Raw genomic sequence first — 18,719 nt, forward strand, 5'->3', positions numbered from 1 at the left:
GGTCCTTAGAGGTATTTGGAGGAAAGTGAAGAAAGCCCTTGTGTCTGTGTCATTAGTGACCAAAAGGGTTTTTGATAAGCGGAAAAGACCCTGCAGCTTCAAATTAGGAGACTACGTCTGGTTGTCTACCAAGAATTTGAAGTTGAGACAGCCATCTCATAAGTTAGGCCCCCGGTTCATCGGCCCTTATAAGATCACCAGGGTTATCAATCCGGTGGCATTTCAGTTAGATCTGCCCCGTTCTTTGGGTATCAATAAAACATTTCATTGTTCCCTTTTAAAACGGGCGATTAGTAATCCTTCTTCCAGTGGAAGACCTTCCCCTCTTCTGATACGTGGCCAGAGGGAGTTTGTTGTTGAAAGGATTCTTGACTCCAAGATGGTTCGGGGTCGGCTGTCATTTTTGGTGCACTGGAAGGGGTATGGCCCGGAGGAGCGGTCGTGGGTGCGCAGTTGTGATCTTCATGCCCCCAGACTGATACGCTCTTTCTTCTCGCAGTTCCCCGATAAACCCGGTGGTAGGGGTTCTTTGACCCCTCGTCAGAGGGGGGGTACTGTTAGGGTCTCCTGCCCTGTGCTGCCACGTCGTCATGGCAACCGGGAGACAAGTGCTAGCGGAGTAACCTGAGCGCAGCTGATACTCCGGTTCGGGTCTTTTGCTGTGCAGTGGTTACAGGCAGGGGATCCGGTGCTGGTTTTTGTGCTCACAGTCTGTGAGGTCTGAGGGGGGCGTGGACAGCACCTGCTTTATAAGGCCTCTTCTCAGGTTAGGCAGATGCTGCTGAATCTTTGTTGGTTAGTCAGTTCCTGAAAGTTAGCCAGTACTGTGTAGCTTTGTATTTGTTGTTGCTTACTGCAAATAGGCCTGGGAATTTGGTACTACACTCTGCCAATCCAGACCTAGCAGTAAGACTGGAGTCAGTCGTTTAGCCTGCTGAGGTTCTTTTGCTATTCTGTGAACCCAGCAGGTTTGTGGCTGTACTTTCAGACCTGCCTGCTTAATCCTCTCTCACTGTGCAGGGCGTCCATGTGTCAGTTTAGTGGCAGTAAGCTGAACCTGGGCCCTGCAAGTGAGAATAAGGATTGTGGAGACTCTCCTTGTGTCTATTATTCCATCTCTGACCAAGGAGTTTACTGCCACACCCGTTGGTAACCCTTTAGGGTTTTGCTGTTGCCCTTAGCAACAGCATTTCGGGTTCTCTACGTATTAAAACACAACATCTTGCTTTTTCCATCTGAGCATTTCTAATACTAGGGAGACACCCAGTTTCTTAGCCTCTGGGCTTCTCTGTTCACTCTGTGTTGGTTTTGTTACCCTATCACCTTCTGTGTACATTATGTCATATTTCCCAGTCTGTCTGTGATTTCATTTGTTTTGCATCCCTCTCTGTTCAAGACACCAGTACATTCCTGCAGGCCCTGGTGTGCATAACAGTTGAAACACCAGTACATTCCTGCAGGCACTGGTGTGCATAACAGGCACTAATTTGTAACTGGTTAAATTAATGGACCTGAATCAAGGTACAGAATGACTCCCTATAAAACGTAACCTTTATTATAATTTGTATAAAATACTAATACTAGAAAGCTTGCGAGGTATTCAAAGAAGAATTTGAGAAATAGTGAATCGTGCAAAAGAAAAATCCAAAATAAAAAAGAAATTGAACACACGCTGATCTCGAATATATTCAATCTGCTAGATAATCCTACTCTCTAATAAATCAGACTATATCAATGTGCCTATTATCAATGTCAGTCCATAGGATTATATTTATGAGTTATGTCGTTTTAACATATTCCCCTCATTAGGATGGGTAGGCTTATAGTTTGAAAGAAATTCTTATTATATTAAATAGTCTACTGCAGTTGTTGTTCTCAATGTGTGATGATCATAATGAGCAATTCACACAATAGTGCAACACATAGATACAGTTCTGGGACACTTTCAGTTAGTACTCATATGTATAGATTAGCTAGATAAAGTATCCCTAATATGACCTTGGGCCAATTTGGAAATAATGCTGATGGAGCCTTTTGTACACTAAATAATTAATAATTAGGTAGGTCTCCCATCCATTGCATATTCTGTAGGGCCACCTATGTCATTATTGTTGTACAGAATAGTAGGGGATTATATCCCATCTGCAGTATATTTTCAAATACTTTATTATAATAAGCACTCTTATCCTACTTGCTAAATAAACTTCTGTGGTCAGACCCTGCTACACAGTATCAGTATATTCTTTTCAGGGCGTGTTCTCACCACATATGATTTTAATCAGGAGCTAGAGTAGTGACACAGCAATGGTCTACTCTATATGGTTACCTTTATAGTTCAAAGTTACTTGTGATTACTGCTCTTATATATCATGCATAAACATAAATTAATTGAGGATCAATCCTGCTACAGCATGATGTTCACCATTAATAGGGAGTTGTGATGAAATTCAATCTCCCATCTCCAGCATATGATTGTTCAGAAACAGCTGAGTACGGCCGTAGTGGCCTTGCTACATTAGAAAGTATCAATTATATATACTGCAAGTTATGGCCTCATTCACTTGATACAGTGTATAATCTACAGCCAGTTGGATCAGGCTGAGAAGAACTATCTGTATTACAAAGTATCAGTGACGTGCTCTGCAGATGGTGATCTCATATTATCATCACTCCGCAACACGTGTTTCCAAAATCAGCCGTGTCAGGCTGTCATGACTTAGCTGCATTACAATGTATCCATAACATGCTCTGCCAGTTATAATCTCATACATTTACTACAATAGATGGTGTACAATCAGCTGTGTCAAGCTAAAATAGCTTATCTGTCTCTGCAGACTGATACCTCAATATGTCTAGATTATATAGATTAAATATCAGTTTGATGCATGATTTTTAATCCTATTGCCGCTATTAGGAGAGGAAAGCTATGCTAACCAAACTTGAAACAGGAACAGCAATGGCTGTACCAACATTATTTAACCAAGTAACAGAGCAGGAAGAACGAAGCACTGGGCGGGTGCCCAGTATCCTCTACGAACTATGAGAAAAGGATTTACCGGTAGGTAATTAAGATCCTATGTTTTCTTACGTCCTAGAGGATACTGGGGTCTATTTAGTACCATGGGGATGTAACAAAGCTCCCCAACAGGGTGGGAGAGTGCAGAGGTTCCTGCAGAACTGATTGACCAAACAGAAGGTCCTCAGAGGCCAAAGTATCGAACTTGTAGAAGTTAGCAAACATGTTCGAACCTGAACAAGTAGCTGCTCGGCAGAGTTGTAAAGCCGAGACACCCCGGGCAGCCGTCCAGGAAGAACCCACCGACCTAGTAGAGTGGGCATGTACAGATTTTGGACATGGCAAACTTGCCGTGGAATAAGCATGCTGGATAGTAAGTTTGAGTCCGTCTTTCTGTGACGAGCTGTTCTTTTCACATACACTTTCAAAGCCCTCACAACATCCAAAGACTTTGAAGTAGCAGAGGTGTCTGTGACAACCGAAACTACAATAGGTTGGTTGATGTGAAACGCAGACACCACCTTAGTTAGAAATTGCTGATGAGTTCTGAGTTCAGCTCTGTCCTCATGGAAAATGAAATAGGGGCTCTTGTGAGACAAAGCTCCCAGCTCCGACACACGTCTTGCTGAAGCCAAGGCCAACAGTGTGACGGTCTTCCACGTAAGATATTTTACGTCCACCTCCTGTAACGGCTCAAACCAGTCCGATTGGAGGAAATGCAGCACCACATCGAGATCCCAAGGTGCCGTGGGAGGCAGGAAGGAAGGTTGGATGTGCAGAACACCTTTCAAGAACGTCTGGACCTCAGGGAGAGAAGCCAATTGTTTCTGAAAGAAAATGGACAAGGCCGAAATCTGGACTTTTATGGAGCCAAGACGTAGGCCCACATTCACTCCAGCTTGTAGAAAAAGCAGGAAACGTCCTAGATGGAATTCCACCGCAGAAATTTTTCTGCTCTCACACCAAGAGACGTATTTCTTCCAAATACGATGGTAATGCTTAGACGTTACCCCTTTCCTGGTTTGGATCATAGTTGGGATAAACTTGTTAGGGATTCCTCTCCTGGCTAGAATCAGCCATTCAACTTCCATGTTGTCAAACGTAGCCGCGGTAAGTTCTGATAGACGAACGGACCCTGTTGCAGAAGATCCTCGTGAAGAGGCAGATGCCAAGGATCTTCGAGGAGAATCTCCAGGAGGTCCGCGTACCAGGCCCTTCTTGGCCAGTCCGGAGCAATTAGAATTGCTTGAACCTTTTCCCTTTTTATTCTTTTTAGAATTCTTGGGATCAGAGGAAGTGGAGGAAAATGTACACTATCTGATAGACCCATGGAGTCGTCAGGGTGTCTACTGCCACCGCCTGTGAGTCTCTCGACCTGGAACAATACCGCTTGAGCTTCTTATTGAGACAAGAGGCCATCATGTCGATCTGTGGATATCCCCATTGACTTGTCAAGCACCTGAACACTTCCGGATGAAGGCCTCACTTCCCCGGGTGCAGGTCATGTCTGCTGAGGAAGTCTGCTTCCCAGTTGTCTACTCCCGGACTGAAGACCGCTGACAACGCCACTGCATTTCTCTCTGCCCAGAGGACAATTCTTGACACCTCTGACATTGCTGCTCTGCTTTTCGTTCCGCCCTGTCAGTTTATGTACGTTACTTCCGTCACATTGTCCGACTGGACTTGAATGACCCGATCTTGAAGAAGATGTGAGGCCTGCAGAAGGGTGTTGTATACGGCCCTGAGTTCCAGAATGTTGATTGGAAGGACGACTTCCTGACTTGACCATCTTCCTTGAAACCGCACCCCTTGAGTGACTGCTCCCCAACCTCTGAGGCTTGCATCTGTCGTTAGCAGAATCCAGTTCTGAATTCCGAACCTCCGATGCTCAACGAGGTGAGAAATCTGTAGCCACCACAGAAGGGAGATCCGCTTTTGGCGACAGACGGATCCTCTGGTGCATGTGAAGATGTGATCCGGACCATTTGTCCAGCAGATCGAGCTGGAAGGGTCTTGCGTGAAACCTTCTGTATTGAAGAGCCTCGTAAGAGGCCACCATTTTCCCCAGAAGGGGAATGCACAGATGCACCGATATCTGGGATGGCTTCAGGACATCCTGAACCATCGACTGGATTACTAATGCCTTTTCCAATGGAAGGAACACCTTCTGCGACTCCGTGTCCAGTATCATTCCCAGGAATGGAAGCGTCCGTGTTGGCTCTAGGTAAGATTTCGGAAGGTTCAGAATCCACCCATGATCCTGGAGAAGTTTGATTGAGAGAGCAATGATGTCCAGCAACCTTTCCCTGGACGGTGCTTTTATCAGGAGATTGTCCAGGTACGGAATTATGTTCACTCCCTGTTTGCGGAGTAGAAACATAATCTCTGCTATCACCTTGGTGAACACCCTTGGTGCCGTGGAGAGACCAAATGGCAGGGCCTGGAACTGGTAGTGACAGTCCTGCAGTGCAAACTGTAGATAAGTCTGATGAGGCGGCCAGATCGGAATATGAAGGTACACATCCTTGATATCCAGAGACACTAGGAATTCCCCCTCCTCCAGACCTGAGATCACCGCTCTCAGAGACTCCATCTTGAATTTGAACACTCGTAAGTACGGGTTCAATGACTTGAGCTTCAAAATTGGTCTTACCGAACCATCCGGTTTCGGCACTACAAACAAGTTGAAATAGTACCCCTTGTTTAACTGATGAGGTGGAACCGGAACAATGACGTGAGTCTGTACCAGTTTTTGGATGACATGTTGTAAAGTTATACTTGCCTCTTGTGAAACTGGCAAGCCTGATTTAAAGAATCTGTGAGGTGGGAGCTCTTGGAACTCCAGGGAAATAAAACTTATGACCCAAAGATCCTGGCACGAATTTGACCAGATCTGACTGAAGAATTGTAGGCGTGCTCCCACATGACAGCCTTCCAGGCATTGCGGTAGACAGTCATGCTGAAGTCTTTGAGGAAGCAGAGCCTGAGCTCTGTTCCTGAGCAGCTGCTGTTGCTGGTTTGCGTGGTTTACCTCTTGCGCCGCTGTAGGAAGTAGAAGCACCTCTGGATTTGCCCTTGAACTTGGCCATCTGAGAGGACTGTAACTTAGTAGCTGAATAAGTCTCCTTGGCTGGGGGGGCAGCGGAAGGAAGATACGTAGACTTACCCACAGTAGCTGTGGAGATCCATTTGTCTAATTCATCTCCAAACAAGGCCTCTCCTGTGAATGGTAGGCCTTCCACACCTTTTCTGGAATCCGTTTCAGCAGTCCATTGGCGTAGCCACAAGCCCCTGCATGCCAATACTGCCATAGCGGTGGTGCGTGCATTAAGCACTCCTATCTCCTTTATGGCTTCCACCATAAAGTTCGCAGAGTCCTGTATATGCTGCAGGAGTAAGACAACATCCCCCTTAGATAAGGAATCTAACCCCTCAATTAGGTTACCTGACCATTTAGCAATTGCTTTCCGGTTCAGCTCCGCTAGCCTGTGAACCCTGAGTACCCAGTAGTGAGCCCCCCCGGTAAAGAGGAACACTCTGTGGTACAAGAAACGCACTCTCTGCCTGATATAATGTAATGTGACAGCACACACAGGAAAGGTTAAGCACAATTAACCCACAAAGAGCCCTTCAGGGAGACAGAGTTATTTTGAGCCAGCCCCCACCATGCCCTGCCAAGCTTAGCCGGGTTGCAGACTAAGTACCCTGATAGGGTACACCAATAATCGCTCCCCCCCTGCTATGACCCCCTGGTACCGCTGAGGTAATATGGAGTCACACTGGAGGAGCTGCACGTCCCCGTCCTGTCAGCGTGTGTGTCCACTGCAGAGGGAAAATGGTGATGGTTAGCTGCTGGATCCTCTCATGGTGAAGCCCCGCCCCTTCAAAGGCGCGCGGTCTTCCCACCTTTTTAATACTGGCTAAGGAGTCTGGTGCTTAAAATGGAGAAAACTGTTTTAAGGCTTTTGTGCCAGTATGGGTACTGTGTACAGTGTACGGGGACGCAGTCGTGTACTGTGTCCGGAGACGCATTCTGCCCCGTGTAGAAGCCGTGCATCTCCATACCCTCATGCCGCTATAATGGCCGGCGCCCCGCTAGCCAGGGCCCTGGCCAATACTCACCACTCTTCAATCTTCTGGCTCTGTTAGGGGTGGCGGCGTGCTGCGGGACTGTACGCTCGCCGTGGTGGGCTTGCGAATAGGTCCCTCAGGAGCTCAGTGTCCTGTCAGCGGGGAATGGGACCATTAACCCTTCAAGAGGTTGGGCCGTTCCACCATCCTTAAGTCCCACGAAGTAGGCAGGCAGGCCAACCAGCCCTGCCAGAAAATAAATGCAGAAAACTCTTCGGGAGCTTCCTTCAGCGTGACCAGCTCCTCTGGGCACATTTTATAAAGTCTGGTAGGAGAGGCATAGAGGGAGGAGCCAGCCCACACTATCAAATTCTTAAAGTGCCCATGGCTCCTACTGGACCCGTCTATGCCCCATGGTACTAAACGGACCCCAGTATCTTCTAGGACGTAAGAGAAAGTGGGAGTTAGATATGAGGTAAGTGAGTTAGATATGAGGTAGGTGAGAAAATAAGAGGAGACCTAGTATAACACACAATAGGGACCACTTCCATGCTGGAAATAAAATCACAGGATATAAGGCTGGTGGCACAGGTAGATGCACATGCACATTTTGTAGGTGTAATGGTTGTGTTTAGGGATAAGTGAGTTGGGCATTGCATCAAACTGCTGTTATCTATCTCCCCCTCCTGTTTTCTTTGTTATCCCCTGATATTCTTTTCTCCCTCTCTGGGGAACATGTACAAAGGCCATTCTTCCTTAGGATATAGGTGGTCATTCCGAGTTGATCGCAGCCAGCAACTTTTAGCTGCTGCTGCGATCAATAGTCCACGCCTATGGGGGAGTGTATTTTAGCTTAGCAGGGCTGCGATCGCTTGTGCAGCCCTGCTAAGCTAAAACAATTTCACGCAAAACAAGACCAGTCCTATACTTACTTACCCCGTGCGATGGATCCAGCGATGATGGGCTCGGCTTTGACGTCACTCCTCCGCCCTACGTTCTCCTGGGCACTTCTGCGTTTTACTCACCACTCTCCGAAAATGGCTCCAAACGGTCCTGATCCGCCCTGCACCGCCTTGTTCCTGTCAATCTTCTTTGCGGTCCGTCCTGTGACCGCTTTCTTCTTAAGCCATGACGTAACCCGGCGACCCTTGTCGCTGGGCAATGTCACGCATGCGCACTGCGGCCGCCGCGCATGCTCATTCCGCACCCGTTCGCACCGCAGTGATAAACCGATGCGTGCGAATGGGTCGGAATGACACCCATAATTCTTCCTATATGTGGGGAGCTGCTGTGGTTGTTTTGAGAGCTGTCTAGACCCTCTAGCAGATCATTTGGATAAACCCAGCTCTGTGTGAAGGGGAGATGAGTGAAGAGATGGAAGTGGGATTAGGGATAAAATATAGGAATATAATGGAATCTGTGTAAATACAGCAGATATACTTGTACCAACAAGATGTGAGTGTGCTAGAGGTTAGTGGTCAGGGAACATTATAGTTTGGAAGAAAGTCCTGCTATGTGGGGAGAGCATTCCGCAGAATGGTTGCAGCCCACCCAAAAAACAAATGGGAGTAGGTCAGGGGCTGGCTGGCAACTTTCAGCCTGGGTGGCATACTCAAGCAAGTGGCCCAGCTTTTCACAGGGAATGCAATGCACAAATGGCCCTGGAACACTTAAATTGCACTGGACCAGGGGGCAGACGGCACCCTGCCCCCCTGCCCAGCCAGCCCCAGGAGCAGGTGTAGATGAGAGAGACAGACCTTGTACAGAGAAAAGGGGGCAAGTTGGAAGATACTCGAGAAAAGTGAGGAGATGTAGGCTGATGCAGTTTTGCCAAGGACATTAAAAATATTATAAGTATTTTATATTATTTCCTGAAAAACGGAGTCAACCAGTCTATGAATAGCTGCCAGTCAGGGATATATAGCATGGTGTATTTAGTGATGAGCGGGTTCGGTTTTACTCGGTTTTACTCGGTTCTCAAAACAGAACCTTATGGGCTATCCAAAACACGCGACATCCGTGAGCCAATAAGATGCCGTTTTCAGAACCGAGTAAAACCGAGTAAAACCGAACCCGCTCATCACTAGTATATATACGTAGTTTTGTTATGTAAAAGTTCTTTAGATATCATGAATTGCAACAGGAGGTCCTTTAACATATGAGCTAAAATTAAAAATGAAAAAAGTCGGATGGAGATGAGGGTGCTGAGAGTGGCTACAGCAGCAAAGCCGGAGGTTGGGGCATCACAGCCACTCACGGCAGACTCCTCCCGGCTCCGGCAAGCGACGTACCACTTGCTGGAGCCGGGTGGATGCTGCTGTGAGGTCTGGCTTGGTGACACTGGAAGACCATGGCAAACATTTTGTTATAGGAGTTCACACGTATGCATGCAGTGCAGCGTAGCCGGAGGATGGGGCACCACCACTGCTCACGGCAGCGTCCTCCCGGCACCAGCAAGCGAGGTCCCGCTTGCTGGAGTAGGGTGGACGCTGCTGTGAGGTCTGGTGGCTGTGCCCCATCATCCGGCTACGCTGCTGTAGCCGATGCTCTCCCCTGTCTCCCCGCTGCTCTCCCCCTCTCAGCACCTTCATCTCAATCTGACTTTTTTAAAAGTCGGATAGAGATGGTTATTGAATAGACCCTGTCGTATCCATTCCGACAAATTCATGTTGGAATGGAACCAACTTGAATTGAATATACCCCATGGGCTACAAAAAAAAACCCCAATAGAATAACATATTGTTCCCCCTCTTCTGCAACGCACAGGGGATAGTCACATACAGAGTGGGCATGTGTAATATTTCATTTAACAGTACAGTATCTCTCTTACATCAATAAATAAAGAGACACAGGGTTACATCAACAGTACTTTAGAGAGTTATATGCTTAAAGACCTTATGGACCCTAGCATAGAGAATTTTGTTATGTTCATTTGAGATGACGGATAAGGAGCCATATTTTTATACTTTCCAGGGCCACAGTCACTAAAACTGAGACTAAGCAATACAAAAAGTATGTTCATTCAAAGTTTACGTGTGATTAATCAAAGCCTGAAGAGAGAGATTTATAATAATGCAGATGTCCCAAATTACAAAAAATTAGCATAAAACATTTTGTTACGGTTAAGATGAGAAATGCAAATTAATTTGCAAAGTGCAGGTTCTTGTATCTTAGGATAACATACTTCACAATAGGGGTCAGGAGACCGCCAGTCACAATAATGGCACCTACATGCCGCCCACCCACAATCCCAACAGTCGGCATGCTAACTAACAGGAACTATTCCCACTTGTGGGTGTCCACGACACCCATAGAGTGGGAATAGAATCTGGGGCGAGCGCTACTTGCCACCGAACCCGCAAAGCTTCGTTGCGCTCACTACACCCTGCCTGGTATCTCAATGCCGGGATCCCGGCGTCGGTATGGTGACCCGATACACACCCCACAATAGGCCCGCAGCTCTGCATTAACAACATTTATCAGTGCTTCAGAACTGCTTTGTATCTTTGCAACTCGAGCAAATCTCTCTCAAAAGATGTTTAAGCTATGAAAATCCTGAGCTTTATGTCCCTGATATGCTGTACGAATCAGTGTTATGCTATTAGATTAGATTTGTGTTCTGCTATTGTGACAGTCAGTGCACCGATAACCATTTCATTCTGGACTCTAGCTTACATAATTTTACCTAAGTGCAACTACTGTATTTAGCTTTCCCAATAAGGGGGGTTATTCAGATCTGATCTCTGCAGTGCTTTTTCGCACAGCGTGTGATCAGATCTGAACTGCGCATGCGTGTGAGCCACAATGCGTCGGCGCATTGCACAACAGCCCCGGGCATCGGTGCCCAGCAACGGGATGGTGCAAAAATTTCCGAATGCACAGGCTTTCGCAAGAAGATTGAAAAGAAGAGGCCATTTGTGGGTGGCAACTGACCGTTTTACAGGAGTGTCTGGAAAAACGCAGGCGGGATCAGGCATTTTCAGGGAGGGTGTCTGATGTCAGCTCTGGCCCTGATCAGCAGCAAGACATCGCAGCAGCTGAGTAAGTCCTGGGCTGCGCAGAGACTGCACAAACTGATTTTTCTGCAGCTCTGCTACCAAAGCGAACACACACTTACACACAGCTTATACCCTCTCCCTGTAGGCAGCGACTATCTGATTGCAGGGCAGCAAAAAACGCATACCAGCGATCAGATTTGTATTAGGCCCAAGGTGTCTCCACCCAAAACATAGTAAGCAACACCTAATACTACATTTAAAGCCGTTCATGGTTTATTGCCCATCTCTCAAAGTGATTACAATTAACTAATTCTTGGCATTATATATGTCAATGTCCTGTGAACCTCCCAGTGCATATGAATGGGACTTACACAGTGGTATGTATATCCTTCCCCTGTGTATTTGATTCAAGCCAGTGCAGAAAGCGTGCAGGAGACCGCTGCTGGATCACATGAGGCTTCACTGCAGTGCAAACACCAAATCCCAGGCAAGAACTCAACGCCTGCATGTTATGTTAATATAGTGAATGCACCATCTGTAAGCTTTCAATAACATTTCTGCCCATATAAGCAAACTGTACGGGGAAGAACTTGCATTGATCATTTACACTGCATGCTCCACGGTGGGAGTTCTATACAAATGTCAAAGCTTGGCTTAAGGACAAGACAGCAGCTGGTTTGCATAAAAGAATATAATAATCTGTCTATAAGCATTTACTTTCATAAATCTGTTGATTGATTATTTTACCAAATTTTCAGTGACTGTGCCAGCCCCCATGCAGATACCACCGTGCAGTGGAGGCGCACACTAACTGAGGCTCTCTATCAAGTGAAAGATCAGTTCCATCACCAGAGGTAAAATGCTCGTGTCTGATGTCCTGTTGTGAATGACTGGGATCAGGGCACTATCTAGGTCATTCAAGTAGAGTTGTGGGAGAGGCTGTCCCCCCGATCCTGCCAGATACTCCACCTACACATGGGATGACAAAAGAAGAAATGTTAAAGGGCTACTGTATAATTATATCAAATGCTAACTTTAAATAGCCAGATCCAATACAGAGGTGCTGACAAATACCTGTTCATACAGTAATGTGTTGTTAGATATAGGGGTATATTCAACAAGAGTCGGATCCATTCCGACATACATTTGTCGGAATGAATCCGACAATCCCTATTCATTAGAGTGGCCAAATCCGACTGTCGGATTTGGCCAGTGTCCGTGCGGCTGACAGCAGCTCCCCGTGTGTGAGAACACAGGGAGCTGCTGGAGACGCACATCACGGCCACCCAGTGCCATGCTGCAGGGAGAGAGGTGCCCGGCCGAGGTACGGCCATCAAGGTACCTCTCATCCCCGTTCCCCGTAGCCCGCCGCACCGCTTCCCGTCTCCTCACCTCAATCCAACTTTTTTAAAGTCGGACTGAGATTGTCGGAAAGGGGGCCAAAACCTGTCAGATTAGCACGTGGATCAGCGGCTATTCCCGACTTGTCGGGCAAAAAAGGGATATGGTCGTTAGGTCGACACAGCTTAGGTCGACAGTCATTAGGTCGACCACTGAATGTCGACATGCATTAGGTCAACATAGTCATTAGGTCGACAGGTCAAAAAGTCGACATAAGTTTTTTTTTTTAAAAAAACACTTTTTGGGGGGGGGATTTTTCCATACTTAACGATCCACGTGGACTACGATTGGAACGGTAACCTGTGCTGAGAGAAGCAGTAGTGGAGCAAAGCGAGCCATGTGAGGGGACACGGTGCACTAATCGAGGTTCCCCGTTACTTTACGAAGAAAACGACGCCAAAAACAGTAAAAAAAAACAATGTCATCCTGTTGACCTAGTACATGTCGACCTAATGACCATGTCGACCTATTGTCCCTGTCAACCTAATGCATGTCGACCTTCCATGGTCAACCTAATGACTGTCGACCTAAGTTGTGTCTATCCAACGACCCATACCCGAAAAAAACTGCATATTGAATAGGTCAGAACCCCTTCCGACCGAAATCGGTTGGAAGCTGCCGTCTATCCGACAAGATGGCAGCTTCCGACAGCTATTGAATACATCCCATAGTAATACATGAAGAAAATGACTTAAGTGTGCTGGTTTGTTATAGCTTAGCTTACTCTGTTAATTCTTGGTGATGTTACGCAGATCATGTTTGATACCAGGTTCCCCAGGACTGGTTGTACCCCAGTATAAATTGGCAGTGTGAGAAGTGATACACATAATAAGTTACAATGTAGAGAACTAAGGGTGCCTGTGTGAAATAACTATGTATTTATTTAAAAAAAAGGAGCCATTTGGCACTCTGGGGCAGATGTATTAAGCCTGGAAAAGTGATAAAATGGAAGGTGATAACGCACCAGCCAATCAGCTGCTGACTGTCAAGTTACAGGCTGATTTAAAAAAATGACAGGAGATGACTGGCTGGAGCATTATCACCTTCCACTTTATCACTTTTCCAGGCTTAATACATCTGCCCCTCTGTCTTCAGAATCAATAAGAAAATATCTTTGATATAGATTTAGCAGCTGAAATTTCATTAGCGGCGTGTAAAGTGTAGATGTTCTCTTCCTATATATCAATTTTCTGTTGACATTTTTAATTTTGCAGATAAAGAAACACTGTTAAAGCTTCAACACCGGTTAATCATACACTTCTCCTAATCGGCTCCTTCCTCTTAGTAGAGCCCCAGCAGCTACACTATGGCCCTCATTCCGAGTTTATCGCTCGCTAGCTGCTTTTAGCAGCAGGGCAAACGCTAAGCCGCCGCCCTCTGGGAGTGTATCTTAGCTTAGCAGAAGTGCGAACAAAAGGATCGCAGCTCTTCTACAAAAAAAGATTGTGCAGTTTCGGAGTAGCTCCAGACTTACTCCTTGCTAGCTATCACTTCAGACTGTTTAGATCCTGTTTTGACGTCACAAACACGCCCTGCGTTCGGCCAGCCAATCCTGCGTTTTTATCCGACACGCCTGCATTTTTACACACACTCCCCGAAAACGGCCAGTTACCACCCAGAAATACCCACTTCCTGTCAATCACTCTGCGACCAGCAGTGCGATTGAAAAGCGTTGCTAGACCTTGTGTGAAACTGCATAGTCTTGTGTGAAAGTACGTTGCGCGTGCGCACTGTGCACCATACGCATGCACAGAAATGCTGCTTTTTTACCTAATCGCCGCGCTGCGACCGAAAGCAGCTAGCGAACAACTCGGAATGACCACCTATGACACCATTTTTCCCGTGGCTTCACTATTTTTGTAGGAAGCCCTGAAAACTGATGCTGCATTACAGCCTATGATTGGTCCTTACACCCATTTTTTAATGAGCATTATACTACAGAAGCCAACAAAAAACAGGTTCAGCATGCACATGAGTACTATACTACAGATTCCAACAAAAAATAGTTTCAGCATGCAGTTCTCTTCAGGAAGGAGCAGCTCAGTGATGTGCTCATTTAACCACATGTTACATATTAATTATCATCATATAATTGGACATTGTTATTACATACCTCCCAACATGACCCTCTCCAGGAGGGATACAATGCTCTGCTCCTGGACTTCCCTCTTAATGTACGATTGCCGGCACCTATGCTGAAACACCTTTCTTATCCATTAACCTGTTCAACACAGGTACCGGCAATCATACATTAAGAGAAAAGTCCAGGAGCAGAGCATTGTGTCCCTCCTGGAGAGGGTCATGTTGGGAGGTATAATATTGTTGATTGATATTACACACATAGCACATATGTAGAAAAAAAAATCCATAATAAATGCTAGTATGATTCTCTATCAAGGTATTCTCTATCCTTTAACAATAGGATGCATTGGAAATTATGGTGTGGACTACGATATTAATCAGTTCAATGCAATCACTACTGGGAACCCCACTTTGAGGCCTGGCACAGAGAAGTAGTGTGTAACCTAACAATTCTCCAAACTAATACAGTAAGCATTATAATACCTGTAATGTATTAGACTCTTACTCACGTTGTCCCTTACTGTACAAGCACTTGCTACATTTTAAAAAGATCACCATCAAATAACCGATTTGTACATGTGCACTAGCAACAACTTCCAAGCAAATTACTTTTTCTTTTTCAGCTATGCCTTTTGTATCATCAGGCTAAGCTACTTATTTATGGGAATTTTTTATTTTATTTTTTACACAGACATGGGTTTTGTATGTTTATACATGTGAATGAAGTATATTTGTATATTATTTTCTACCTCTCGGTAGCAATTCTTTTGTAAACATGGTGTTCAAAGTGGGCCATATAAAGAGGAAACAATGTTTTTGTCATTTAAAAATGATACGCCCTAATAAGACTAATTAAATGGAATTTCTAAACGTCTTCCTGAGAATGGGTAAATGACAAACATTAGGAAACGACAGTTACCATGTCAATATCCATGTAGACGCGCAGTCCTATCTTGTTCATTCCACTGTTCAAAGTTAATATGCAGACATAAGGCAGCTCCACAAGCCGTAGCCATTTCTTTAGCAAACTGAAAGTGAGCGGTTGCAGTGGCAGGTTCACGATCTTTAAGAAGATAAAACACCTGAAAAATTCAAATAAGAACTTTATCATCACTGATCTCTCTTAGGCCCAACCACCTGGCATCGTTTTAAAACACATGGCGGCTTTTCTGGAATCATGCATGCATACTTGGGTCCTTAGCTGGGTACACACTAGGCTGATAGATGCATAAACATCGGCCCTCTGTGTTGTACGTGACATCACAATTGGGTTGGCATTTACATGTGCTCGCCAAGTTGTGCTGTCAGTTACCGGTGGCCACTGCAACATAAGTGCTTAAAACGCCGTTATGTTCTAAGAAGAAACCATGGTGTTCTTCTACAGCAAGGACACATTCACTAGGTATATCATGAATGTGAATGGGAAACACAGTTGTATCATTTCTTTAGTACACCATAGTTTCCTTGTCAGAAATAAAAGGGGCGTATGTATGCCCGTGCCTATATGCATGTATGAGGAAGCCGACCAACAGATATTGCCGAGGGTCTTTAATAACTTTAATTATTTAAAGCTTAATTGAGATTATAACTGGTATTTGCTTAATAATTTATATCTAAATGTCATTTTAGTCTAGGTATACAAAACTCTGCCAAGTGTATTACAGAGCACTAAAATGACCTGATACAATTACGTACAGCAGACTGGTGAGCAGCTCACAGTGCCTTCCTCCATTAGACCATTAGAAGGGATACAGCCTTTAAGACAGATGACTGAAGGAGTCTTACCTCTGTACATTTCACAGTTTTATCATGAGATTCAAAATCAGTTTCCTGACAAATCCTTTCACTTGGAATTCCTTCCATCGACTGCCCATCAAGGGGGCTTATGGTCCTATAAAACAAATACTCAACAATCACCAAATATCAGGGAATGAAAAGGACATAGGGGTAATTCAGACCTGATCGCTAGGCTGGGTTTTCTCACAACCTGCGATCAGGTCTGAACTGCGCATGCACCACAATGCGCAGGCACGTCGCACGGGTACAAAGCAGATCGCCGCTCAGCGATGGGTTTGTGCGACGGATGCATTCGCACGGTGATCGCAAGGAGATTGACAGGAAGAAGGCATTTCTGGGGGGCAAATGATCGTTTTTCAGGGAGGTGTTGGAAAAACGCAGGCGTGTCCATGCATTTGCAGGGCGGTGTCCTGACGTCAATTCTGGTCCCGGACAGGCTGAAGTGATTGCAGCGGCTAAGTCCTGGGCTGCGCAGAGACTGCACAAAATCAGTTTGTGCAGCTCTGCTACACATGCGTTCGCACACTTGCACAGCAAAAATACACTCCCCCCGTAGGCAGCTACTATCTAATCGCAGCAGTGCAAAAATCGCTTGCTACCGATCAGGTCTGAACTAGGCCCATTGTTAACAGGCGAGAGAATTTGCTGCATCATAAAAGCAGAATATGGCAACAGCTCTGTAGAAAGAATGGTGTAGAACAAAGAGATAGAGAAGACTCTAACAAAGGGCCTTTAAATTGACCCCATAATAGTTATGAAGAGAGGGTGCTAGACATACAATATACTGTACATTAGATATTATACCAGTAAAACATAAAATTGTTGCTACCATATACAGTAATTGTCATGGTTGTAATTACATCAGAATCAAGCCCAAAAAAATGATATGGTGACATTAGACACATGAATTTAAATTAAACACAGATGCTAGGGACATGATGAGATACTGGAGAATGAAAATGCAGTAAAGCACGTATTTAATGTTTAGGGATAGATCTCATGATTTGTTAAAGTGCCTTACATGATCAAATACAATACAGGGTATTTACTAAAATTGTATTTAATTCCAAGAGGTGCACTAAACCACAACAACCAGTGACCAATTCACTTTTATCTGTGTAGTGTAGGTTAGATAATGAAAGAATGTCTGGATGGTTGCGATGGTTTAGTGCAAATACTGCCCCTAAATGCCATTTTACTAAAAAGAGGATTTTTGGTGTAAACATTACAAAGCCCATAGGAGAGACTAGTACAATGAAACCCTAAAAACAGAAGCATACACTCAAATCTGAGACCATACAGAAACAGAGTGAATAAAATCTGGGGGCGGGCGCATCAGTGTCTGGCAGAAACAAATTTAATGGTAAGTACCTAAAATCCCCTTTTTTCTTTCATCAATGCTGGGGGGACACAGACAACCATGGGGACATTCCAAAGATGCCTCTAGGGGAGAGTTCGGACAGGCAAATCTGCACCCATAAATTTTGCCTAGAACTGGCTTCTCTAATCTTAAACACACTGAAGTAGTACAATTTGTTGAAATTAAGAACAGGGGGTTGTCACGATCCGGGTATCTGGACGCCATTACTTGCCTTTCAGATGTCTCCTGAGGCTGGCTCAGCGTTCCAAGGCCGGATCTCATCTGTGTCCACATTCTGCATATCCCTCCTGTCACGCTGAGACGCTGTCACAGCGGCGCCTTGTTTGAATCCTGCATGGCGTCTCCTGTCCTCTGCGGCCGGCGCCGCCATTACTGTTATGTTCCACATGGTTTCCAAACCAGCTTTCCCTCCAAGTTCTAACATGGGCGCAGCCATGTTGGATCCAATCACATGCTTCAGTTCCTCCAATCCACTGCCTGGAAATCTGCATAATTGCCCAGCCAATACCTGCATTGCTGCAGGTATAAGTATCCTGTGCCTGGGTCAGGAAATGGTCAGTGCTTTGTTTGTCATACCTTGTTCCAGTCTCTCTCTCCTGTGGTTGTTTTTCCAGGTTCCAGCTCCTGTCTCCAGCATCCACTAAGAGACCCGCACCTGCCTACCATCCTGCGGTGCAGCCTGACTCTGCAGTCCTCCGTGGCTGATCCAGCTTCCAGCTATTAACCCATCTGCTTTCAGCAGCCTGCTTCCAGCAGATTCCAGTATCCTTAAAGTGCCGGTGTTGTTCCAGCGGATTCCTACTTATCAGCAGTATCCACTACCACCGGTAACCATCCTTCAACTCCTCTGTTTCCACGCTCCCTAGCATCTTACAGTTTCCACTCCGTGTATCATCACCTGGCTGGTTCCATCCAGCATTTACTCAGTGACTTTATCACCTGGCTGATCCCACTCAGCATCCACTCCGTGTCT

General features: G+C 45.6%; 1 long non-coding RNA gene across 1 annotated transcript; it reads right to left on the reverse strand.

Moving 5' to 3' along the window:
* Positions 1-11,755: 11,755 nt before the first annotated feature.
* On the reverse strand, positions 11,756-16,463 carry LOC135025116 (uncharacterized). The gene is made up of 3 exons (XR_010222360.1): positions 16,354-16,463; positions 15,488-15,650; positions 11,756-12,054 (listed from the first exon to the last, which is right to left on the reverse strand). It is a non-coding gene; the product is annotated as an uncharacterized LOC135025116 (long non-coding RNA).
* Between the last annotated feature and the right edge of the window lie 2,256 nt (positions 16,464-18,719).

The sequence above is a fragment of the Pseudophryne corroboree genome, chromosome 1 (genome assembly GCF_028390025.1).
Source record: "Pseudophryne corroboree isolate aPseCor3 chromosome 1, aPseCor3.hap2, whole genome shotgun sequence".
NCBI lineage: Eukaryota > Metazoa > Chordata > Amphibia > Anura > Myobatrachidae > Pseudophryne > Pseudophryne corroboree.